Source organism: Bombus pascuorum, chromosome 14 (assembly GCF_905332965.1).
Source record: "Bombus pascuorum chromosome 14, iyBomPasc1.1, whole genome shotgun sequence".
NCBI lineage: Eukaryota > Metazoa > Arthropoda > Insecta > Hymenoptera > Apidae > Bombus > Bombus pascuorum.
In genome coordinates this window covers 7,702,369-7,728,187 of record NC_083501.1, presented here as the reverse complement: position 1 = coordinate 7,728,187, position 25,819 = coordinate 7,702,369, and the positions used below count along the sequence as shown (strand labels likewise).

At 35.2% G+C, this 25,819-nt stretch overlaps 1 protein-coding gene and 1 long non-coding RNA gene across 4 annotated transcripts in view; one reads left to right on the top strand and one right to left on the bottom strand.

Annotated features, from left to right (window-relative positions):
- Positions 1–25,819, top strand: part of LOC132914055 (tyrosine-protein kinase transmembrane receptor Ror) — a 356,038-nt gene that overhangs the window by 241,481 nt on the left and 88,738 nt on the right. The window lies entirely within an intron of this gene.
- The window catches only part of LOC132914061 (uncharacterized), a 102,192-nt gene continuing 97,195 nt past the window's right edge, over positions 20,823–25,819 (bottom strand). For both annotated transcript variants that reach the window (XR_009659505.1, XR_009659506.1), the window contains exons 2-3: positions 23,971–24,515; positions 20,823–21,692 (exon numbers count right to left, since the gene is read on the bottom strand). This is a non-coding gene — a long non-coding RNA (uncharacterized LOC132914061). The remainder of the gene's footprint in view (positions 21,693–23,970; positions 24,516–25,819) is intronic.

Below are 25,819 nucleotides of genomic sequence, written 5' to 3'. Positions count from 1 at the left end.
AATATTGTTTTTCACTAAAGCGGTCGGTAGTATTGGTCTTTCAGTTCCTGGTCTGATTTTTTATTGTTCTGGATTTTAAAAAAGTCTACAAAAATTCTGAGGTACTTATTATAGTCCCTAATTTACTATACAAATGATCCTTCAGCCGAATGTTTAAACCTTTTTGTAATAAAAATAGACATTTGACAGAAAGTCATGAAGAGATGGGAATTTGTTTAAAGGTACACAGTTTCGTAATAAACAAATATATAAAAAAATTTATTGTAGTGTTTTGCCCATAACGCTATGATCTTTTGAAAAAATATAAAAAGATCTTCCAGCCTCCAGAAAACTATAATTATTTTCAGACCTAAATTTGCAGGATTTTTGAGTGGACTATTTATTATTATAAAATGACATAAGACACGTGTTGAAAAGAAAAGGCTCCGCATCTTGTACTTGCTACTGCATGAGAAACATAGAAATCATACTTGCCAAGAGATTAGTATATATATTGAAATAAAAAAATTATGCATAAAAAATGAATTTATTTATCAAAAGACTAACGTGAGCGGCAATATGAGTCGCGGAAGACACAGTGCTCATTTTTCCTTCGTAATATTCCGAATTAAATTGGACGAAGCTAACAGTGTTTGGGCTGTCAACGCCTCGTAAGAATAGGTTTTTTTTAGGTGCGGGAACGACGGAGTCTGACACCTCCAGAGTTTCGGAGATTTCGTCAGGACGTCGACGACCCATACTGACGACGGAGAGTTAAGAAAAGTAAACTTTCTGTAAATTAAAAAATTCAATTTCAACGTTCTGGCTCTGGAAGATCACTTCCTCGATATCAAATCTGAAATATTTCATAGCATTTGAGAAAGTATACATATGATGTTTAATATAACTCTAGTCAAACGTCATCGTGTGTTTCCATGTTTTCCATAATTATGTCATTTATCTTGACAATTTATATCTCTGTTTTTTATAAATATTATACATACCTGAATATCCCGATATAATGAAAAAATATTAAAATTAAAAACACATTTATAACTGGATTCGATTATAAACAGGCTGAATTAAGCTAATAACAAACTGACGATATAATTACTTAACAAGAGCACCGTCTACGTAAGCTTCAACATTAAAAACTCTTAGTCAATCTATAATATTTACCATGCTTTCAACCACGCCTTCGAAATATTTGTTCAGGACAAGGAAAATCGACCTAATGAAAAAGCTGCTACCCCATTTGTCCATAGGCGAGTAGCGTGAGTATCGAGGATTTTTAATACGCGTCATCGGCGCGGAACCAAGCTGACTACCAGCCGATGGGAGTAACGATATCCATGCCACGCGACCCTGTTTATTCTTCCCAGCTAATCCCCGGTGGTCGTTCGCTCGAAAAATCTCACCCCCTCGCCTTTTTTCCCTGTGCCTTGCCTCGAAAAAGACGGTTCTGTTTGTCTGGCAATTTATTCCGAGCCGCGTCGCCGCGATTATAGCGCTTTAACTGGATACGAGTCGCGAATTCGAAGGGTGCATTAAAGATCGATGCACCCGGGGGTGGATTAATTTGGGGATCTAGATGAAGAGAGATTGACGCATTTTGCAAGTCGAATGATGGGTGGAGGAAGGTTGTTTGGATAAGATTGTGTTCTTTTCATGGTGGTTTGTTCTGATACTTACAACAAGGAATGGTTAGTAGTTTATGAATGTGTTGATATATGAAGGACGTATCGTAGGATCTATTCGATGACCTATCTAGCTTGAACGTACCTGTCGCACGTTTTATTCTTCTATATATTTTCCTTAAAATACCTACAGTTAAAGAAGAAATATTCAAATTCAGTAAAGGATATAACATAAGAATTAACAATCATCAAAATCCACTATTTACTCAATTACGTGACACGACAGATCAGATCCGTAGGCTAAGAAGACATTACAATCATTTAATTAATCATTAATAATTAAGACATTATAATCATTTATTATTCCCGTTATAGTACCACGTCAGAATTTACTTGTAATTCTCAATGAGAATTGATTGTAAACTTCCAAATAAAAAATAAAAAAATATTTTCCTTTTTCGTATATACAGCGATACACGAAGATGTCTGGACACATTCATGAAAAATTCTTGTGGATACGTCGCATATGTTTCATATATAAACATAATATATACAACCATAATAACATAACATAATAGTAGGTTGTCCGGAAAGTGTCTTACGTATGTTTTACAACAGTGCACCTTCATACAAACGTGAAACCAAGTCTATGAAATGTCGCGGTGTTTATCTCAACAGAACAAAATGAACCGTACGTAATTCGACAAAATAATATAAAACAAAAAGCATTGTATGTTTATTATTTCCTCATAAACTTTTTGAACAACCTAATATATTCATAAAAGGTGTCTATAAGTACTTCAATACCTTTGTATGTCTGTATACGTAAAGCGATTCATTAATATGAATAAAAATATGGATTTGCATAAACATGCATCGTCTACTCAGAGATTCATTTAGACTCTCCCGATCTGAGAATCGATCAACCTCGCCACAAGCCACCCCTCTGCAGCGTCGATGCTCGGAGGAGGCCCTCGAGAGCTCGTTAAGGGAAGAGGCTCGTTTTCATCGCTAGAACTCCGGTCGATTGATCAAGCGGAGTCGCTAGAGCTGCGCCGCGAGATTCGAATCGGCAAGCACGCTGAGAAGTGCAGAAGGAAAAATGGAAGCGTGGAAAGCGCCTCGAAGAGAAACAATAGCGAAAGAAAGAAAAGTTCAGATGGAACGACGATAAGAAGCGTGGAACGAGCAACGCGAATAGAAAACTGGAAACGGAACTCCCGGTGGAGCACGCGTGAACGAGCTTTGGACAGTATTGCGATCAGCCAGCCCTCGGGCAACTGCAACCTCCCCTGCTCACCCCCGTCGCTGGTATCGTGGATACGCCCCTGACCCGTTGCCCCTGGCAAGTAGAGACTCTCCATCGCGGAACGAAACGATGGAGGCTGAGTTTTGTTGGCATAAAACTTGAAACTCAATCTGACCGAAGCTTCTTCGTGCAGTTGCCTGCTACAGAACGGAAGTCGACTGGCTGATACGGTTTCCGGGGACGTGGACGCCAGATTACAATGAGACGGAGGCGGATGTATATACACATTTTGGCAAATGTACGAGGGTCGATCAGAAACTAAGGGGTTCCCTATTTTGTTTGAATTTTTTAGCTAATTTAGGTTCATTGTCTTCTCTGTTTGATACCATTTTTTATTGTTCTTTAAAACATTTGCTATTATCTCTAATGGATTGGAATGAATTTTATCAGTCTTTTAGCCTACTTGTTGGTTACATTGCGTTGATGAGCTAGCAGTAGTAGAAACAGTGATGTAGTACTATTTGTAGCGACACGCGACACTAACTAGCGTGGGTCGACGGTAGCGTAGTGGTTAGCTCCTTAGGTTACGAACGTTCGGGACCCGAGTTTTCAAATTCTGGCGACCGCAATCCGATTTTTCTTCCACGATACAAAAATGAAAAGAAAAGCAGCAGTACCCCAGCAGCGACATCTCGGTCTCTACAGCCAGTAGCAATATCACCACAACTACCACTACTATCCACCTCATATTTAATGAAACGCATGCAAATAGCAAAGGATATAAATTCAGTGGTTCTGGAGAAATTACATGTACATTGATAAAATTGAATACGCCTGAAAATAATTAATCAGCATGTAAATTTTGTAATAAATACAACGTTGTGCAAGTATTTTTTTTAGTCACTGCAAGTCAATAGTACGCATCGTTAATCTACTAGTACCAAATGATGGATATAATCGTTTATTTAAATTTATCTAAATTTAATCGTAATGTAGCCGATCGTTAATATAGCTTAATGATGTTTATAGCTTTTAATAGTCTATCGGTACAAGTTTAATTAACATCATAAAACGTATTTTGAATACCGTTAGATAAAAAGCGTAACTATGTTAAAAACTTCAATTAAGTAATTCTTATTAAATAGTATTAACAACGTTTCAATATCACGGCAGATTGAAGAATAGAAAATCACTGCTGCGTATCAGTTTCACATACCCAATGCCGCAAAAGCCACATCTCACGACCAAGAAACCCTAAAAACCTCAGAGAACCGAACATTTACAGGATAAAGCAGCGAAATTAAAGGAATCCGAGGTATCACGATCGCGAATCCCATAACAGTTCCAGCGATTTCTTCAAAATTGAATTCTCCGTCGTCGAAATAGAACGACAGACCCTGCACTTGTTCGATGGAAAACCAATGGGAGTAGAACTTTTCCAGGACAATGTTTCGCGCGTAGAACGCTTTTCTACCTTCGAGCAGAAGATTATTCTCGCTCGCGGAAACGGCTAGCAGATGGCACGGCCGGAAGAAAAGGAAGAAAGAGAACGGTTTGCGCGTCGACCCCTCGAAAAATCTCGGGGACAGAGGACGGCTTTTCAAGTCGCTGCACACCGTCTCCTCGTATGCGCGAAACTGAGATTCTCGTAGCGCCTGAGGGTAATAAAGGGAGAAGAAAGAGAGAAGAATGCAGGGAGGATAAGAAGCTTCGAATAAGGGGAGAAGGACCGTTGTGGATGGCAAAGGAGGCTCGTTAGATTGAGTTTCAGGCTGGCTATGGCTTGGCAACGTCTCGTTTTACGCAGGAAATTTTCTGCTCCCCCCGAAAAGCAAATATAAACGCGACACGTACAACAGAAAAGGGCAGCCTGTTTGGGGAAACAATGCCACGTGACTCGTTATCATGGTAGCCGCGAACTTTCCACGCCTATGTTACCCGTCGTTCAACGGATAATGACAGCCTTCGTTACGAAGCTAGGCTTTTGCATTCAGAAATTATACGCTTTATCCGGTTAAATTCGCAGCGCTCAAATATCAGACAAAATCGCAGTTTTCCATTGTCAGTTACTACATTGAATACTACTCACATTGAATATGTAATGAAAAATGTAGATTCTCGTTTGAATATTTTAATGTAATGCTCGAGGGATGTTACAGGACCATCGCAAAACCGAAAGAATAGACACATAGTATATCCCTCTAGATATCGTGCGATGTTTGTCTGAAACATTTTTGCCTACTATTTATATTTTTCTCAGATAAATCAGATAAATATAAAAGAGGGTTTAGTCTGCCAGAGTTATTGTTTGGGATGTTTGAAAGAGCTTACAAAGGATTGATTTTGTAAATTATTTAAATTATTTCGTACGTATTAAAAAAGTTGTACTTGCACACCCATATGATACAAAATATATGTACTTTTGGTAGAAGGGATATGTAGGTTAAAGTATTAAAGAAATACACCTTTAGGCCAATACCTTGTTTAGTCTGCCAGAGTTATTGTTTGGGATGTTTGAAAGAGTTTACAAAGGATTGATTTTGTAAATTATTAAATTATTTCGTACGTATTAAAAAAGTTGTACTCGCACACCCATATGATGCAAAATATATATACGAACGAGCAACATAACAAACATCGCAAGAAGACTAAAAAGGAAACACCCAATAGACCTCATAAAAGATATAACTTACCCGCTGGGGGTAGCCACCCACATGCTATATTTATTTTTATTTTATTTTTTTTTTATTACCAATGAGATATAACACTTTACCAAATGTCCTTCAGGACAAATAAACTATAAAAAAAACATATATATACTTTTGGTAGAAGGGATATATAGGTTAAAGTATTAAAGGAATAGACCTTCAGGCTAATACCTTTGGTAAGATTTAGAACCTTTTTCGTATGATATTTTGTATAATGTTGTTATATTTATAATAACGTACTTGTTTTGTTCAAGAAAATCCTGTAAAATGTATACGTACTTAAATCGTTTAGTGTTCTCATAAGATGCTGTAATGGATGTTGTGAGCACTAGTTTCGCTGAAGGTGAGATTGAAAGCTTAAGGTAACGATGCTGAAAGCGCACGTCGCGAAACTTTATTAACAAGTGGATAAAGGAGCCGATCTAAATTTGAAGGGTGTAAAGGATGAGGCAAGTTACTTCGTTTCTTGATTAAGAAGCAATTCCGTTTAGGTAAAGAACCAATTAGACTTTAGCAGTGGAAGTTACTCGAAAGTCAGTCGATTAACATCCACTGATGTATTCAGGCTTGACTGCTAGATGTTAATTAATTTTGCTATCATTATGGAAGTTATTATGCTTCAAACATGCAAGATTTCGATTCTTAATAGAAAATAATTAAAACTTTTAACGCGTCAGATTGTTATGTTTCAATGATAATAAATTAATCGTACATTCCAAAGTGGAATTTAATTTAATTTAATTTTCATTTAGCAAATATTTGATCAGCAATTATAAACCAACCGGACAACTAAGAAATAATGAAATTAAAGGTTAATGGATAATTCAGCTGAGGTTCGCCAGTTCTATTTTCACAAAGCATTTTATAAAAAGTGTTTGATAAAAATCACGAGTGTGATTTAGTTTTGAATCAAAAGTATTTCAATTGGTTCCACGTGGTATGTATCCACAGTATCCATAGTATGTAACCACTGCAAACAGTAATTTTTCCACTCTCCATTTGATATAGAATAGCGATAAAGGCATTTCATTTCACTTGTTTAACTTTGTTAGCCTTTTCATTGGAAAATCGTGGTTCATAAAAAGGGTACAAATTTCTTTAGGATACAATATTGACAGAAATATCGAGAAAGATAACTCTCTCATATTATAAAAATTCATTGGATAAATTTCACCATCTACGATAGTCTTTGAGGGTTAATAACTAACAAATACATACAACGTGTCTCGTATAACAGTAGACATAACAATTGACAGCCGGAGTGATTGTACGCGCAAAAATAAGTCGAAAATGTAGAATGGAACATTCAAGTATACTTGAACACGGCTAGTTCCAGAATTCATGAAAAGAAATAAATAATCGTCAGCAAGTTATTCTACGTGATAGATTTTCAAATTTTTTCTTTTTTATTATTTTTACATATATAATAGATTCATCCCCTAATCGGTTGATCATGACCAGTGCGGGCACCCTGTATAATTATTCTCAGAGACTGCTTACATGTTTATATACGCCTACTGTAATAAGTAAATAAATAATTTTAAACACTTTTACTCCACAGACGAACGAACTGCTTGCTATTCGCGTCATGAAGCCATGTACATATATAAATCTTGACCGAGGAAATAACGCCTGGGTCTGGCTGGGCTCATAGCTCTCCAACAGCGAAACACGACTTGTAATTACGTTTCTGAAGGCAAATAAGAGGTCTCGTCCCGGCGAAAGAGGCAGGACGGAGCCGAGTTTTGTTGGCATACAACTTGAAACTCAATCTAACGGGCTTTTCCACGTTTTACGCTGTTCCGCTTTTCCCGCTCCATGTTCTGTCTCTTTCTACGTTTCTCTTCCTCAAGCTCGTGATTCCCTTCTTAGCCCACGGGGCTGACACGAGGATCCACAGAGTTTCAGAGCCGCGGCGCAAACAGAGGATACACCTTTGTCTGTCTTTCTAATTCTCGGGACAACAGGTCGAGAATATGTTGCCAACTTTTCTTTTCTCGGCAGTAGATCTCGAAGTGGTCGAAGGATCCTCCTCTTTCACCAAGAAATCTCCTTTCCCGTTGCGTTCACAGTTTCTACTCGAACCTTCGATTCTTCCTGTATTGGTTTCCCATGTATTGGTTTCATGAACGAACTGCGATTATACGACGCTTTGTTGCTATACAACATATCTACCCTACCACAAGCGAAAATAAAAGTTAAGGAAATCCAGTGAAAGAAATGAACAGATTCCCCTAAAATACGATACTTACACAGATATGGAAAATAATTTGTTCGTCTTATAAAACCCAATCGTGGCTCCATGATCATAATAAAGTAGAAAGAATTCATTTATAAATTCAATATTTTCCATCAAAATTTAAAAACAGAATAAAAAAAATAAAAAACGCAATTATTACAGAGAAATTGGTAAAAATTGGACGGTAAAAAAGGAAAAAGAAATTCATATGGAATCGTTCGAACGAATACAAGCACACGTATACACTATGCGCGCGTTACATTCTTTCATTTGACGAATATTAAAACGACACGGTGGTATCGCTCTTTTGATTCCATCGTGAATCGGTTCTCGAAAGCACGCAATCGATCTGCGTGGTCCTCCTCGTTTCACGGACAACGCGTGTGGCTGCCGCAAGAGCCAGAAGCAAAGAAAGGTGAAAGGCAAAGCGAGTGGAGAGGGAATGGGGAAATAGGGAGCAGTAGGAAGCTTTAATGGGGAAAGGCCCGCATTTTGCGACATAACCGCAGGGACAAGCCCGTAGCTACAAAGAATCACTCGTCACCCCAAACTGTGGAGAAAAGCACGATCAAGTTTTCAGACTTGTTCATAGAGGGGTGGCTCTAAAGAATCCAATCCGTGTCACCCAAGCGCGTCGAGGCGTTCCCAATGAGAACTAAATAAAGAACTTTCTCATTGCTGTCGCTCGCAGTGCGATGATTATTTTAGGTTATACCATCTTCTGCTGGCGTATCGAAATTCTGCTGGTCTCTTAGGGTATGTTTTAGCTTACTCATGTTCGGGTAAATATAGCGTGTTATAAATATGGTAATCTAGAAGATCGATATTTAGCGAGACATAATGCAGTCACCTAGAAAACTTGTCCGTTATAATTCCTTATAATTTACAGATTGTGTGTACGGAGACTTGTATGGATGATTATACATTTAACATAGAGTAACAAAAGTACTTGAATAGTATTTGATGTTTTTCAGTGTACGTGTCTGCTTAAAAACATTTCAAACCATCTAACTTTACTTTATTAAATTTTATTCTACTTTGACTGCCACGCCGAAATCACATGCTTCGCTCAGAACGCCACGGGAGTATTTTTATTATTCAAAGCATATAATGGCAAAATAATAATAAATTGATCATGTAAGACAACATTCTTCCCCGATGGACCGTTTATCTTGTTTGTGGTCACGGGTGACCACCGTGGCGCCTTGGTAACAATTGATAGCGACATATTATAACAAGGCTTCGTTTATTTCAACAAACCATTCGCATTCGTTATGTAGTTGTAAGCAAAACGTGCAGATTATATTGTTGAAATGTGTAGAAGATATTAGTAAACGGTATTTGCTCTTTGTATATATAATAGGAAGATATGTGCATACTTTTAACTTCATAATATATAATTATAAATTATATAATTATTTATATATTTTATATAATACATTATATAATTATTATGTATAATTAAAATATATTTTATATAATACATTATATAATTATAAAGTAGCATTTACGATTATTTTCTAAGATGTGTTTATAATAATATTCGTAGATTACCCCTCAAACATATGGATGCAAACACAGTGCACCGTTAGATGCAAGATTTGTTCTCATTTTGTTTTATTAATGTTCTAATAAAAATGTTTAATTGTTCAATGGGGCACTTTTTGTTTCAAAGTATCTTCTATTTATCGGTTATATTCAAAATGCCCTAACTGTCAATTTTCATACAATTTTTATAATTATATAAGAAGTTCAAGCGCTTCACCAATGACCACCATGGTGTCACAGGAGAAACCGTGGCCAATCATATGACCAGCGTGGCAGTCAAAGTGTTAAATCTATAGCTTAAGCTAATTTCTCAAAATATTCGACATAATTTAAGCGACACTCGTCAAACACAATAAAACAATGAAAAGAGAGATCGATCTATAGAAACAGGGGAATCCTGTTTTACTTTGAAACAAAGCTCAAGTAATTCTACATAATTGAGACGATACCTCGGAAATACGACGAAACATTGAACACAGCGATGAATTCGTAGAAACAGAGGAATCTTGCTTTATTGTTGAGCTGGGGTAACACTCGTACGCTGTTACAAACATATAAAGGCGACCAGGTGTTCTGGAAATGACGAGATCTCGAGGATATCGTCGCGATTCCACCTCGTCTCACGTAACCGCCTTGAACTGCTACGTGTCCCCTGCGTCTAACTCGCTGATCTACCTAAACGCGCGTCCTCGACGAGAAACACGCCGCGTATATCCAAGGAACGAGCCGCGGAACACGAACCGAGGATTTGGCCGGGTATCCCGGAAGGATTTCGAGTACGTTGAAAATGGAATAGGGAGAAACAAATACGATGGACGTGCTTGGTTCCCGCTTGTTGTACGAAAATCAAGATCCACTGTCTCTCCTTTTGGGAGCTGATGGTCCACGATTGTTTTGTTGTTTGGATTATATAGCGAAATTGTAACGTAGAATGTACACAGGAAGAAACAGGGGCAGCCATGGGTGTTTCGATTTTGAAATACGGTTGAGTTAGGAGGATGATGAAACTGGATGGATGGTTTCGTAGTAGAGAGGATTTCTCAGGTGAGGATACAACTGTGTTTTTCACGCTAGATTGTAAGGATAAGAAAGGATAAAATGAATGGATAAGAAGGATAATACAAAGAGTATTTCTGGCTGACAATAAAAATCGAATTAAAGTCTTGAATCTTTTTCAATAGAATAAAGAAGGTATTCTAGCGTGTGAGGTAATGTACCTAGCGAAGAATTTATTAATTATTGTACCGCAAAATGGATGTTTTCATTCTTTTAAATACAATCAAGTTACCATTATACAAATAAACAAAATAGAGCGAGAACTGGAAAATTTGTCGAGCAACTCGATAACGAATTTTATAAACAAAAATGTGTAAAGTAGTAAGAAAATTCTTTTCACATAGTAAATACCTTCGTGTTTCAAAGTAGAATGAAATTCTCATCGCGTAAGATAAGAAGAAATATACGGTATAAAGAGTATTTCAGATAAGGTTCGAGTCATTTCTCTAGGGGTGAATAATAAGGGTGAGAAAGTAGCAACAGAAAATGTTTGATACAGTGTTCTTGTGTTTTAAGGTGGAATGAGGCTTTCGTTATGTAAGATAAGAAATGTAGAGTACGGGAAAATCTCCTGAGTAATAGTGGTTTCTTCAGGAGTGGGAACGTAGTAGCAAATAATCAGGAAATTGGATGAAGGTAATAAAGTCTTTTTAACTTAATGGAAATTAAAACGTTTATCATCCGAAGTAAATAATGACAGGAAGATATTGCTACAAAAAATTTTTCTAGAGAAATAGTTCTAGAAAATAATGTGAAATGATAATAATAACAGGACGATATAAAATAATATGAAACGATACGAAATAATATAAAATAGTAATATTAACCCCTTTGTGTCTTATCATATTATACGTACAGTGTATACAATAGCGTTCTTTAAAACGTTATTAACTGACTAAATGTTAAGCATCTTCTTATTTTATAAAACCAATTATAATTTTACTGCGTTATACTTTCTTCATAGAAACGTTGGAGAAAAAAGTATCTTTATTACCAGTAATTAATAAGTAAGAATTCTCCTCACTCAAAAAGACATTCTGTCTTAGAAGGACAACTATTCAACTATTATTTAACTATTCATATATTATAATAATTCAACTATTCAAACTAATATTAACGAAGTGGCAATTTAAACTCAAGAAGAATTTATTCAGAATTGAAGCCAAAACAATATGTAATATTTATTTCCCGTTAAAACAAAGCCTACCAAAGGAATTAATTAACAGATAATAAATTTCTTTATTCCTCCTATAACCGATTGCCTGTTATCCTGAAATGATCGTCTTTTATGAGATCGCCGATTCACAAAATCCATCAATTCACACGAAACAAAAACCCAGAAAAATCCTTTCACTAGAAACTCGATTCCGCGAAACGGTCGTATCGAGAACTGTTAATAATATAAAATAATTCAATAATATAGAATAATAATATTTTAGAGAAATATTAGAGATATATTTTAAAGAAATGCGATGAAAAATAAATGCAAATTTCTCAGGCATAAAAGGAACGCTTGAAAAGTCTTTCATCGCAAACTACATCTCATCGAATCATCGTATCAAGAGCTTTTAATATACTGTACCATGTACTCGTTCCACGCGATTATTCAAATGCATATCGACCTAATTTCACGCTTAACCGAACACCGCGTCACCGTTTCTTTTCGTACAATGCTCTTTATCAACTACTGGTCGTTCACCAACCGGCCCTTCGAGAATCGATTTGGGAAAAAAGTTGACGATCGATCGAGAAAAAATCACGCGTGGTACGTTGCGATATCGATAAACGAGTTTCCCAACGAGTGAAACGAGAGGGGAAATATTTTCCAGCAAGGTGTGTGCAGTAGTGTGCACGCAGTCTGGCGATCGCGACCGCGATAAAAGGGTCAACGAGATCGGCTCGTTTTAATGTCTCGATTGCGATTTTCACCGTTGGGGCTCGCGTGTACACCTGGCCAACACTTATCAGCGCCGATAACCCATCCAGACGACAACGCACGGCTCGAATGAGCGGTGAAAGGCGGTTCGATTTTTGAATAATACATAACACGGTTATTAATGAGCTACTACCTGGTCGTTAAGAGACATTTTACGTAGGAAATGAACGTTTTATGTGTAAAAGATTATTATCGTGAATGATGATGAGTTCGATCATTAAGTGACTTGGTTCGAGACTTTGTCAGGAGGAAGATGGAATTTATTTTTAATACCGAAGCTATTAGTAAGTATAGAATTTCTATCAGAGGGATCAAAGTGAAAGATAATATAAGAAAATATAAAATAACGCAAGGTAAAAAGCAAAACTTTCATCGTGTATCTACTTAGTGAAAGATCATTCAAATCTCCGTAGATGTATGAAATAAATTTGTAAATTTATAAATCTGTACATACTTACAGATGTGTAAAGTTATTATAAAAGACTATGTTTAACCAAAAATCGTTAAAATCTTCATAAATCTATGAAATAAATTTTTAAATATATAAATCTATGAATGCTTCTAAATCTATGAAATTACGATGAAAAGACACGAGTCTTCATTTTGATTATACACAGTTGGTACTTCTATTGTTGATGGCTGCATTTTTATTTCAAATACGCAATATACCGCCTAAGTATAGAAAAAGGGGTAATATAAAATCGCAAACGAGTTTATAAGGATTTTCTTTGTACTTTTTAGTAGTTGGGTTGCTCGTATCTATCAGAAAGTTCATTATGAAACAGTATGCCATGGATAAATCTTATATAAATATCTAAGTTTAAAATAGAACGTGTATTCTGATCTTATCATACTACCTCCACTATACAGCAGCTATTAAACACAGTTTTCTCAATAATGTATATGACGAATATCATATATTATATTTCTATAAATATATTATAATATATTTTATAAATATATCATCTTTTCATTACACTAAAGTTTGTACAATTTAAGAGTATGATTAAAACATAATCGCTGGACGAAACAATTTTAATTTTAATTTTATTTTTAATTTAATTTTAATTTTCATTTTAAATTTTACAAACTCCTACAAACTCGACAAACGATAAATTATCAATAATTATTAAATAATATTAAATAAATAATATTAAATTTAGTATTTGATTAAACGATGCCAATGCTTAATAACAAAAACTAAGATTAAATGCACTACTATCACAAAGCTGTAAAACTACCTTAACCGTTACAATCTTCCGCTGTAAATAATTCCAGTAATATCCATCGATTTCACATTTCACGTGCCTCTAATCACCAAAACCGCAAACACCGTGGCACGCCCTAAAGAGTTTCTTCCAAATATATTTCCAATGACTGGATCGACTAAATACCTTCGGGATTGTCCACAATCAGGTATCTGTTTCCTCCATCCCCGATTTCCTGAACACGTTCAGTCTGCTAGCAGGGTCGGGCTGCTAGGATATCCATGGCGTCGCAACACAGGGGTGAAATTCACCCCTTAAGCCCGCTGCAGGCGAACGGATACGTCGCTTTAAGCTGCTGGCTTTGATGTCCAGGTCAGGATCTGACCGGTTCTCGAGCTAACGGAGAGTTCGTGCACCCCGTTGCAACCCGTGCGTGCTCCCCCAATTAACCGTCTTTTGAGGCTCCGTTACGCCGCTTCCGTCCCCGTGCAAGTATCAACCCCCTCGCAACCACAGCCTCCGATCGTTATTTCTGCGTTTCACAGCCGATTGCCTGGCCATCTCTGATAAAACGTAGCGAGTTTTTAAATTATTCTTAATATCATGGAGAGCTTGCAGAAAATTCTGCGAATATTGCATAGCTGTATAAAAATATGGATAATTCTAAAGAAAATTCGAGATGTATAAACACACAATATTACTGGCTTCTGTGACAACAAACTTGTTTTTAATGTCATGGACAACTTCCAGTAAATTGTACGAGAATTGAATGGTTTCATAAGAGTGTAGTGGAAAAATTGTACGACAATAAGTGGTTTTCATTGTAAACGCTTGTGTGAACTAAAAAAGTATTTTTGTAGAAATAAAGCAAGTATGTATGTACTTACAGAATTATCTACATTTCATATTTATCTAAGAGATTCTGAATGAAATTTTCGAATTTTTAGTTCGTATATTGATGTATTTTAATCGTCGTAGACATACTAATTTTTCTATTAAAACCGAACTCTTTTTATTCACGGGTTTGCCAAATTAAAACTTGTATCACGTTATATAAAGATAACATTATTTGAATAATTTTAGTGAAATAACATTAGCTACATACCTTTATTTTAGAAAAAAGCTTTGATCATGCTGTATTTGACATGCTTATTATACATAAATTGTTATTAATTATACTACATACAAAAGAGGTATGATCAATGGGAATAGATTCTTTTTCCATAATGGAAATGTCAGAAATAAATTATAACGTTACGATATGGAAACGTTCGCATAGAATTTCGACGGGGCCCCGGTGAGGTTCCTTTAATTAGAAAATTAGTGGTTGTTCTCCGGGGGCGTGTAACCGGCTACCGGACTCCTACACTCCCTCAATTAACCTGCTTTGGCGCCTTAATTGCAGCCGCCAGGTCTTTCCACCTGTTAGATAACGAAACCACTTATGCACGGTACACGCGTGGATCGTGGCTATGTATGTAAGTACGTAAATCTTTTTTTTTCCCTTCAAAGCTGAACCCATGTCATTACCCTTTTTATTCGTTTTGCTACATCCATTGAACGTTACAATATTTTTCAACAACTCTTTTCGTTTTTTAAAGCTAGTTCACATGCCGCACGATTTAAATTTTGATCGGAAAGATAAACAGAAAAATCGATTGCTGAGTAGAAATATGCATTTTTACACGTACACATACTTTACATACACTTTCATTAAATAAATATATTATATACAGAATGGTTCGTAATTCATGGTACAAATGTGTTCAGGGAGATCTCACGGTTCAAAATAACACGAAAATCAAATATTCAGTATTTTTTAAAATAATAACAATGTATAACTTGTTTCTTCTTATCTCTTACTAACATTTTTCTAAGCAAACAAATAAATATAGTATTATATGAATTATATTATATGATTTAATAAAATCTTGCTAGAAGATTGTATAATATAACGATGTGTAAAACAATAAGTATAATATGTATAGTATATAAAGTTTATGTACATGGAAATATGTTACAATTTATTTAAAATATCTGTATAAAAATATATTCGCTTTTCAGTGAATCGTTACATAAAACATTTGCAGTCTACAAACTCGCTTGAAAAGCTTAGAAAAACAATTTCCTACTTCCAAGTAATCCTTCAAAATGCATGTCACTTTGAATAAGCTATTCAAAACTCTTCCATTATGAAACTACTGGTTTTTCTGCGAGGCAAAAATTGCTTTCAAATCCTTTCATTTTCCAAATCTCGTCTCAGAACTTCTGAAAACAATCTTTACGCTTAATACCCCTTTTTCAGAGGAACCATGTCATCTTAAAACTTATACATACATATTTAAAGAGTTTCAAATAAAACGTTCCCTCCTTTTGCGTTCAACTAAATCTGTTAAATCGAAGTCATCTATCGTTCATGTTTTATTCGATAACTTACGGAAAGAATTTCCAGTCTTATAGCGCTTGTTCAAAAGATACGCCACCTTAAAAAATCCATTCAAGAACTTTTTATTGAGAAACTTCCCAGTAACCCAGAAATTCTCACCGGAATCCTAGCGAACCAATTTCAAAGTTTGATCTGTTCCTCTGTAAAATATTCCACCGTAATGGAAGAATCTAAAATTTCTTTCTGTGCTGTGAATATTGTCCATTCTTAAAACTTTTATCACCTATCGTAATAATAAAGATTTCAGAACGCTTCTTTAAAAAATTTTTCATCTTAGAGAAATATTCTTATCTCATATCGAAACTTGTTCGACTCCGGTGTTCAACTCGGTTCTAAAAATAAATCTGAATATAGAAACACCTTTTTTTTTTAAAGCTGCATTATGAAGACAATATTTGGCTTTTCAAACTCCATCGCGAAGAAAATATGAAATATGAGAAAAATAGAGAGAAAGCTGATTCATTGAATTAGTAGTATATTTCTAGTGCAAAATTAAATTGGTTTTAATTTTTTAACCCAATTCTATAAACACAAATTCGAATATAAAACATCTTCTTTTTAAATACTGTATTATGAAAACAATATTCTGATGCTTTCAAGTCCCACGAAGAGAAACATAAAATGTGGAAGGTTCGTTAGTTGTTTCATCGAGCTCCTGTTGTATTTCCAACGCGAAGTTAAATTGTTCATAATTTGAATATTTTTCTACACGAAATTTCCCCATCGTCTTTATAAATATCGCCCACTATTTTTCTAATAATAACGTATACAGTAAATTTAAAAAAATGTCAGAAAGCCAATTCACCTATAATACTATTATTTCAATCCATTCATAATCCAATCGATTCAAACCTTTCCAACCACCCTCTAAAAACTATCTTCTACCTCAAGATACTTAACCAATATTTTGCTTTAAAAAAGAATTTCTTCCACGTCAAAACCCTCGAAGTCTCTCCCTCGACCCAACCCCAGCTTCAAAACATTACACATCAATTTAAAAACCTCCGTTAAAGGGTGCTTTCGTCCCTCTAAATAAATTCTTCGAGCAAAACATCCAGCGCAAATACGGAACGACTAATTGTCTCGCGGTGCATCTTCATTTTCTTCCCCCAACCCTTGGTTCCCTCGTCTTGTTCATGAGGCTGCGCTTTATTTAAAACCTTCACCACCCCATCGGGACCGTTGAAAGCGTTCCTTGCTCCTTCGGAAAGAAGCTACCCCTGCCACTTGCCTCGATTTCGATTTAAAACAGAAGTTCATCGGTTGCTCGGCTTCAACCCCCTCGGTTTCTTTCACGCGCGAGCGAGCACGTCTGGCCGAATCGGCCTGCACAGGAAAGTAAGTATTGTTCCTCGGTGAATTTCGTTGTCATTCGTCGATTCGACGGAAAGGAAAACACCCGAGCTGGGGGTCGAACGTTTGCCGAGGTAAACAACCAGCGTGAACCCGTGGAAAGGGGGTGGAACGTGACACGATTCTTGTTTCCTTTACTTCTGTTTGTCCGATTCGGTTTTTCCACGGGTTTTTTTCTCTGTTACTTCTCTTTTCTTTTTTTATCGAAACACCACGGGGAAGCGACAATTTTGTTTGTTTTAACGAGTTTTATTAAAATACGGAGATTGAGGTCGGATTGGAAATTTGAAATTTTTTTGGATGCTGAGAGATGGCCGTTGAAGGTTTTGTTTGAAATGGTTCGAGGACTATAGTTGAGGATTTATGACGGTGGTCGAGAGGATATTTGAAAGATAAGCGATAAAATAAAAATACTTTCACGAAGATAGAGTAGACGACTGTTATAATTCTATAACTAATTCATATGTTTTATTATTATTTATTTTTTAAATAATCGTAAATGTAACTTTATTTAATACTATTCGAATCTATACGCTGAAACGTTTAAACGTTTCGATAATCCTGAATCGAATAAATGCACTCCGATATCCTGAAAGCAAAGGCGAACATTGGACTCGATAAAAAGCAGAAACTCTACGCTAAAAATTTTATTTCGCTCCCCTAAACGCAGGCAACTCCATTGGCCCGTTGAAAGCCAGTATTTCTACTATATTTTTCCCCAATTTCGTTTCGTTCCCTTTTGATCTTCGTCTGTAAAGCAACCCCCTCAGCTCTATCGTTTCTACGGAAAGCCTTCTGTAGAATCTTTAATTCCACAACGACAGGAAAATACGTAGCAAACAAAATTATCGGTCGCAACATGTGATTCAGTTGTAGAGGAAAATAAAGGGGAGACCTTGGACGTCCCTGCTCGATTCTTAAGGCAGTCTCTTCTCATCCAAGCCCAACCACCATTCTTTTATTCTTTGAGAATCTGAAACAGTCGGAATTGAAAGATCCAACTAATAAGAATCGGTTTATTCAATGTAGGTTTAGTTTTGTAAGAAACTAATTTTATTTTCACGAATTGGAATTTAAGATAAAATCTTTTGATGCAAAGGAAAAGAATGATAAAATAGAAAAAATGCTGAAATAGATTATGGAAAATGTAAAAACTAGAATTTTAGTTATTTGTTTATTCGTTTATGAACAAACATTGTTTAATTTTCGATACATAACACAAGAAGCACATTAATTATAAAAGAAATTATAAAAGAAATATTGAAGAATTGAGATAACCGTGAAAAATAGAAGAGAAATAATTTTGTGGGGAAAGTTCATGATTATATCATGTTCATATATTCGTCGTTTTTAACCAACCAACTTCATTTTGACACAATTTTTTTGATGAAGAAAACGCCCTGTATATTTTTTCTGTACAACATATTTCTCCTTAAAAGAATTAACGAATATTAAGATAAAAAACATAATAAACATCTAATTTGAACATTTTATCTGAGTATTTTTTATTCCTCTGTTATTAAACAATTATTGCTTGAATAGTTCTATAATTTTACTTAAATATTTGCTATGTTATTATTTTTTTAGTTTTATCATTTGTGATATATTATTATACAAATATCAACGTTATCAGATGAATATTAATATCATTGTTCTGTCACAATTTGGAAATTAATTTTAGTATGAATATTAGTATTGCCTGTTTTTGTTACGTATTATTATTATTACATTATCTGTTATTAATGATTTTGATATTATTTGCAAATTAATTAATCCTTCTGAATTCAAACAGATAAAAGTAGATTTTCCTGGAAAATAATAAATCGATTAACTGCTCCGACTAATGATGCATTTAATTAATTCCTCGTTAATGATGAGCCCAAAATGCACGCGAGATGATTCATTTTCATCGTAATAGTAATAAAAGAAAAATTACATAATTCCATTCGGAAGATAAATATTAGACTTCAGATCAATAATTAACATAGTAATCATACTTCTTATAGAAGTACAGAGTAAATTAAATACAATGTTGTATTATTGTCAGTAATAATTTTGTTATCATCTATCGCACAAAATCACAGAAATATCACAAACAAGCATATTTTCTTATCATATTACATTCTACTCTTTCAATTTGCAAAATTCATAAAGCAAAAACTCTGTCACTGAAGAACTTAGGAAAATTCCTTAAAAATTCTCTCATTTTATTTTCCATTTGACTGCTTAATATAATTTAGAATATCTTCTCTCATTCTTATCGTTATCGAGATAAAATAGATTGAATATTATCAATTATAGCCGTGCTTTTCTACGTGACAAAAGATCGAGAAAAATGAGGGGGTTTCAGTGTGAAATTTCTCATCGACTCCGGCACGTGGCGTTTCGTCAGCGTCGAAGCGTGAAAAGACGCGGAAATTTGTTCGCGAAGGCACGAAACAGCATACTTACGCGCGATCTTCCGGCTCCTAGGGGGTGTGCGCTCGTTAATCTGCCGTAAAAGGCGCAAGGTACATAGAAAGATTAACAATTTACATACAACAATGTTAAATTGTTATATGTAAAAAAAAAAATTTAATTATCCGCTCGCGCGATCTTTCGCTTGGCCGTGGCTAAGGAACGGCGAGTTAATGGTCGTTAATTACTCAGCGGAAAATCAACCGTCGCCGGAACGTTGTACTTTATTTTGCCTTGGCTTGTTGTGACTTTTCTGACCTGCAGATTTTATTGTGAACGAACTTCTCTACACTCCAAAGAATTTTTTATGCTATCTGGAATGAACGTAATGGCATAGCAGTAATAGCATTTTGTTTGGTTCTCTTAAGTATATTTCTTCGTATACTTTCACAACAATCACTGAAGAAAAGGGTATGCGCATTTAAAATTATTTATTTATTTAAAATTATAATTATAATTTTAAATAATTTCTCTACCAGTTACAGAAAAACTGATCTACAAATTGTAATAGATGTTAAAAAAAAACAATTTAATAGAAATCTATACTGGTAACGTGACCCAAAACACATGAATATTATCATACATTGGATATAAATAATCGCAATAAATTTAAAAAATGAGGAAAATATTGAGAAAGATGAAGGTAGAACTAAAAATTGAAACAAAAGATGAATTCACAAATAGAATCTTAAAATTGCACAAAACCATCATCATTTGAAAGCTTGGCGTTAGATATGTTCGCAAAAATATTAATATTTCTTAATTAGTTAACAAATCATTTTCATCCGACGGTTCATTTCAGTGTCAATAAAATACTAACTTGTTGGATGATTTAATCGCTTAATGTATTGTACTAATATATTAATCATTGCAGTACATTGATTTTTATAAATTCAGTATTTTATACAAATATTTTATACACTAAAATATCTACATTTTTTGAAAAATTTTTTGAAATAAAAATATATATCATTGAAAGAAGCGTAAATGAGAATGACGAAGAAACAACGATATATCCTAGGTCTTTATCTAAAGAGAAAATCCTGTTCAAAAAATACATGTGCATTATTCTCCTTCTATTAATAAACAAAGATGCAAAATATGGTAAAACAAAAAATGAAACGGGAACGTCGAATTGACATTTTTGACGAAACTTTCCATTTGTCGTTTCGCGGCGAGCAATGCCAGGGTGAAAACGTACATTTTAGCGTGTCGCGTACCGAATTTTAATTAAAGCCCAAAAATTCCGTATGGATGAAGGAACCCCCGCTGTGACAGGCTTAGAAGGGATAAAATGATTCTCTGCAAGTGACGTTCGAAGTCGGGGAAGTGGTCGTCGTGGATCAAAACGTAACGCTGGCAATTTCTCATACCGCCTTGAAAGGTGGATCCAGAAGAGATTATGTAGATAAAGCTGATTCGTGTTCACAGCTTTCGTTACATCGTTACTGTTGCTGCTGTTCAATTTATTCCGAAATATGAATCGTTTAGTAAAATCTCGTATACTACAGTCTGATATTTTACCTTCAAAATCTTCCAATGCCTCTTCATGAAAAATGACCAATTTGAAGCTTCGTGGAAAACCTTTCTTATATTGCCTAATCACGAGGTCCACCATCCCCACGCATAAACCACTGCAGAAGCAATTAAACTGGCGAGAAGAAATATCCGAACCCATCCTGACGAGGCTTGGTCGTCAATCCCGAAAGCTAATTCCAATTTCCAAACAAGAAACTATCCAAGGTTTCGTTTCAGATCGAGGATCGTGATCGTTGATCAACCCCATAAAACTTATGAGACGGTGCTCTCGCGATCGCGTCGTCGGACAGGCCACCATCCCCTTGGTTACTATTTTTAGTACGACAGCTGGAACGAACTGAATTAAAGTTTAATTAAAGCCGGTAAAATTCCTGGTAGACGAAGACAGCCGTAGAAAAAGAGAAAGAGAAGCGAGTGTCTCTCTCTTTCTCTTTCTCTTTCTCTCTTTGGACCAGACACGACAGGGGTGAAGCTTCTGCGAGTGACGTACGAAATTGCTAGTCGCGTCAGAGGGTCATCGTAACCCTGAAACCGGTGGTGGACACTCTTTGCCGTTTTTCCTTTTTACAATTTTTTCCCTTTTTCAATCTTTTTTTCTGCTGCGCGGAATTTTGTCTCTGTTCTTCTCCTTTAAGGAGGCAGTCTCCTGTGAATGTTGCAAAATTTCACAACTTTTGTGAATTTTGTTTTAAGATGATGGTGCGTCTTATAATGTTTCTGGTACCAGTTATTTTTTTCATCATGCATAACAATTCTTAATAATTCTTTAAATTCTCAATTTATACAGTTCTAATTAATCGTTCTTTGGTTTTATCTTGCCTGCAGTAAACGCGTATTTAAACTTTCAGAGTGGATTAAAATAAAAGAATCAAGAAGATCCTTCATCAGTGTATTCCAAACACGCGTTTATTGTGGACGAGATAAAACCAAGAAACAGTTAATTAAAGCTGTATAAAAAATTCTTACGTATGATAAAGTAGCTAAATAAGCTACAAAAAGGATTATAAAGTTAGACCATCGGTTTGAACAAAATTCATGAAAATTGTTAAATTTTGCAATGTTCGTAGGAGAATGCCCCGTTAACGCGAGAGAAGAGCTGGGTGTTACGAATTAAAATACGCCACTGTTCTATAACGAACGAGGGGATAATCAAGAGAAAGAGAGAGAAAACGGGGTGTTTCGTAGGGGGCAACGGGCACTTCAGTTCTTTCCAAGAGCATCGACAAAGGGATACTTTGTACCGCTTTTTTTCTGCCCTTCTCACTCGTACTTCTTGTTTTTCCACCTCCCTTGCTTCCTTCTCTCTCAAGCTGGTTTTTCTTATTTCCCAATTGTGAACTGCGGCAATTTCATCTATTTTTTATTCCTTCTTTTAGTGGATCGAATTAAAGCTTTTTATTATGGAAAGAAAAATTGATGCAAAGCAGTTAATTGTCGATCCCCCAGATTATTGGAATATTAAATATATCAGTTTCATAGAAAAAAAGTATCTCTTTTATCACTGAAATTTCATTTCGAGAGATTCGTGCTTATAAATTATCAAATTTCAATATTTTGTAATTTACAATTACATTTGAGTTTCCATACATTCTGATCACGTTCATTCGATATCATTTTTCATAGCAATTCGATATTAAACTCCTATATTCCGACTAATTTTTCAACTATAATAATACAAATAAATGATAATAATAATGTTTAACGCTAGAACTGCCGATAGTTAACACGAAGCTATTTCTACCAAAACCAGCCAAAATGACTGGTCTTTAAAAAATGCCTAATAATAATAGAATGTTTTTATATTTATTGATTTATTACTCCCATGTTATGTGGTACATTTTTGGTATTATTAATCCATCTGCGAAAATGATCCCTAAACGAGGGTTGACACATTTACAAAATTATAGAACCAGTCATTTTCACTGGTGTGGTATTTCTAGTGTTAGCATGTAGCGATCTAGCGATCGATCCGAAATTTTCCTGATAACTAATATCATCATATCGAATGATGCGCGGTAGAAATTTTAAAAACGTGTGGGAAGTTGTAGAAAACGAGGAAAATGGTTAATTGGGGTTTGATAAAGAGATTGCAGAATCCTTTTACACTTTGACAACTACCATCATTTTGGCTGGTATTTGTATAAATAGTCTTGATACAAAATTATTTTGAGTTTGAACACACAAGAAACAGAATAAAATTCATTATATTATTCTTTTAGTTATCGTTGCGAAAGTCATTACATCATTGCGGAAAACATATAACATCGAGTAGGAATTTTAAAATAAAATTGTCAAACCAGTCAATTTGGTGTGGTAGTTCTAATGTCTAACTCCTATTTTCTTACTAATTTTTTAACTATAATAATACAAATAAATGATAATAATAATATTTAACAATAATAAGTAAGAGGATCTGCTAGACTTGCGTTTCCGCAATCAGAACAAATTTCTACGTTTTATGCCCGCAACCAACACGGAACAACCCTTCTGAAACAATACTCACAATCAAGACAGCAAAACGATCCCAACGACTGCCTTTCTCTCTTTCCGAGCAATTCCTAACCAACTCCATTCTTTTCTCTTTACATACATACAGTGCACCCGTTGTCTCTTACCTTCTCTTTCTTGCATCCTCTCGCACCCTTGCGTATGCTTTCTCCGTCCTCTTCAACCCTTGTTCACCTTTTCTTTCTTCGTTCACTTTCGACGTCCTTCTTTCTCCTCTTTCTTCGTCTTTCCCATATTATGATCCATTGTCGATCTTCGTCGACTCTTCTCTTGTTCCTATAGTCTCTTCCACGCCACTACGGCGGCTTCGTTATTTTATAATTGGCACTATCCGCCCTCTTTCATGAATTATTCCGCAGACCGATAAAGTCGCGGAATATCGACGAGTTTCCCTCTATGGCTCTTCTGTCTCTCCCTCCTGGTTTCTCCACCTCTTTTCACTCCCCCTTTGTACTTCTCTCTCCACGGGAAAAGTACACGGTTTCTTTTTTCTGCTGTTCCGCGGTGTCTTTTCCGTACAAGAATCCAGCTTTCTCGTACCTCGTAATTCTATGTCGATCGATTATTATATCATCGTAGAAGCTGAAGATTGAGAGAGTGAACCTTGGAGGTTGTCTTATTGAAGAAAATGAACATAACGAGTAAATAAATTCTAAAAAAAATTAAATAGGTAAATAAATAATAATTAAAGTAGTAAAAAAAATACGCCTTCGTTCCAAAATCTTAGGACAGTTGTTATATTTCCTCCAACATTGGAAAACATTATGTCCGAGTAACATAACAGTAACATAACAATCAGAAATAGGTGACGTCCTAAGGTCTTTGAACAAAAGTGTCGATAAATAATAAATAATATAAGGAGCAGATAAAAATAGAGAAAACCATTGTTCACAATCGCGAAATATGAAAAATCACTGCAAGAGAAAAGGAAGAAAGGAGGAATAGAAAAATAAGGAAATTGGAGACTGTAGAAAATAAATATTTATGCGAATTCATATTTTTATGCACACGAGTCGAGTAGAATCTCAATAGAAATTTTTTTACCCACTAAATAGTACAATATTTTGGATGCTTTATATAGTTTCGTTCATTATGTGGATTTTATACACTTTTGCACCGTTAAATTTCTCAAAAATACATAAAAATCCGCAATCTATTGGGTACAGTACAGACGACCGACAGGTCATTGTTGGATGTCGCTTTAGCGATGCGTTGGATGATCGATTGTCTGCCAACTTCGAATTGAAATAGAATTGATGGAAAAAATGAAATTCTTCAGCTAGGCTAACATATATTACCACTACAACAGAGTTAATAGATAATCGAAAGTATAAATTGAATATTCATCCTCAGACGTTATCTGGGTAATTGAGATTCGCGTTGAAAACTAATAAAAAGGAGCTCTTATTACTGTACATCTTTCTCTTCTATAGTCCGTTTTAATTGGAACAATGTAATTGTTTTATGAAAGAATAGAAATCGATCGAAGAAATTGGCTAGACATTGGTTATCCACTTAACGTGTACCGTGTCGAGAATTGAGAGAGGAAACTATTGTTACTTGTGTTTTGCTCCCATTCTTTTCGCTTACTTTACAACACACGAATAGTGTGTTTGCTTGTAGTAAGTTTATGAAGGGGTGAAAATCGATCGATAGACATATCCAGCTAATGTGGATTGGGGTTGCAAAGTGGAATGGAAACTTCCTATATTTCTCCTTTCTTCCACTCCATTTTCCCCTTTTTTGAGTAATGAATAGCAGCAAATTAGACGTTGTTTATAGCTATTCCGTGAAAGTATGGTAATTGATTCATGGAAATGAATATTATTCTCTGCTAATTACCTGGTTATTGTAACTTCGTGTCGCAAATTGAAAGCCAGCAACTATTATTACTCTCCTGCTTTCTTTTATTTTATCTCGCATGAAAGTATAATTACTTGGAATCAATTTGGTTTT